This window comes from Pseudonaja textilis, chromosome 4 (assembly GCF_049901715.1).
Source record: "Pseudonaja textilis isolate UNSWEBS1 chromosome 4, rPseTex1.2, whole genome shotgun sequence".
Lineage (NCBI taxonomy): Eukaryota > Metazoa > Chordata > Lepidosauria > Squamata > Elapidae > Pseudonaja > Pseudonaja textilis.
This window is the reverse complement of record NC_141993.1, coordinates 12,687,789-12,689,928: the sequence shown is the minus strand read 5'-3', so window position 1 is coordinate 12,689,928 and position 2,140 is coordinate 12,687,789.

Here is a 2,140-nt window from a genome sequence, read left to right as displayed (position 1 = left end):
CTAGAACAGGGGTCGGCAAACTTTTGGTCCTCAGGGACCACCAAACTCATAATTTTAAATCCTGTGGACCACTAATATGAATTTTGACTGGCGGTAGCTTGCTGACATTGATGGGAAAGTCGGTCCCGTATTCCAGAGCTGCAATAGTCACAGGACTGGTCCTTTGGTTATCCCGGAGCAGCTGCTCCTCCTCCCGGGTGCACCGGCCTGCCGTGGACTGGAGGAGCTGTTCTGGGATGACCAAAGGGCCAGTCCTGTGACTACTGCAGCTCTGGAATATGGGACCGACTTTCCCACCAACGTCAGCAAGCCACCCTGGGCGGATTTCCCTCCCCAGCCGTTGCTCTTACCTTCCAGTTCCAGCTCGCATGGTTCTACTCAAGGTAAGGTTTGCACTTGGCTGAAGGGTGGGGCCCAGTGGGTGGAGGGCCATGTGGGTGGCACAGCCTTGTGTTCTCACACAGCCTGGATTAATTGCTTTGGGGGGTGGACATTTTTCTATGGACCACCAAAATTTTCTTGCAGACCACCAGTGGTCCCTGGCCCACCAGTTAATGACCACTGGACTAGATGACCTTCAAGGTCACTTCCAGCTTTAGGATTCCATGATTCTTTGTGAATAACCGTAGGGTTGCTGGTAAGCTATGGAATCCTCTGCAGAAATAAATGGGGCTTCCATTGTAAATTCATGTAGCTTACTCAGTGGCATTCATATTGATCATACTCATTGTTGTCAAATTAATTCTTATTGCATGGACAACATGGATGCGAATAGGTGTGTAAAAAAAAAAGCAGTTTGGTGAGGAAGAAATCTATTTCTTTAGGCAAGGAGCATACAATAACCAGGACAGCAATTCCTTTTGAACCTGTCCGTATAATGAAGCCTACGGTGCAAATTTCTCCACTGTCCACCACAGAGAGACTTTTACGTGACTCTTTGCTTGTTTCTGGTTCTCTTCCAGCTGTCCATTCATGTAAGTCAGGGGTGTCCAACCTTGGCAACTTTAAGGTGTGTGGACTTCAACTCCCTGAATTCCCCAGCCAGCACATGCTGGCTGGGGAATTCTGGGAGTTGAAGTCCACACACCTTAAAGTTGCCAAGGTTGGAGACCCCTGATGTAAGTCAAACCCGTTGAGCCCTGTTAAAGGGCACTTTCGCTCCTGTTAGATCTTTGGCTCTTCTCTCTCTTGCAGAGCTCAACCAATGATCATCTCTGCTTTGTGATCGTCTCTGGTTCTACAGACCTTGAAATGCTGACAACCACATTGTGGCAGCTCTTGGGTGGGGGGGGGAGGGGCAGGGAGGTCCTCTCCATGGAGCGTCATGCCATGGAGTGATACTCCATAGAGCCTCAGTGGTGTAGTGGTTAGAATGCAGTACTGTAGGTCAACTTTGGTTGCCCTGCCCAGGAGAACGGAGCTGGAAAGCAGGTTAGTGGAGTGGGGAGGGAATGGGGATTTTGCAGTACATCCTTCCCCTGCCACGCCCACCAAGCCACGCCCACCAAGCCACACCCACAGAACCCCTGAGCAACACGTGAAATGCTCAAAAGCTCCTCCACATCCACAGGTTCTGGAGTTGTCAAATGATGGATGATTACCAGCAGAAGCTTCCTTCGGGGTGGTGATTCTGCCCAAAAGGCTGGGACACGAATGCCATGGCCTGAACTGGGCCCGGCTAATGATCTTCTTCTGGAGAGAATGGCTTCGGAGAAAATCCTGGAGCTCAGCAATGTTCTCACAAGCCTCACTGAGGGCACTTAAGAGGCCCCAGGATTTTTCTACGCTGGCCTTTGCTTTGATTTGCAAGACTGGGGAGATGCGAGTTCTAAACCTATTATCCTATTTTGCACTTTCTTTATTGCGTATCATTGCATATATCTGTTTTATTGTCCCTTTGGATGCAGTTATTGAGTGCGCCTGTCTTAAAGTCTCCTCAGTAAAACACTTTATACATTCACAAATATACGTGTAAATATTTGGCCTATTTGAGCCTCGGTGGCGCAGTGGTCAGAGTGCAGTACTGCAAGCTACTTCTGCTGCAGCCAATTGCCTGCAATTTGGCAGTTCGAATCCCACCAGGCTCAAGGATGACTCAGCTTTCCATCCTTCCGAGGTGGATAAAATGAGGAGCCAGATT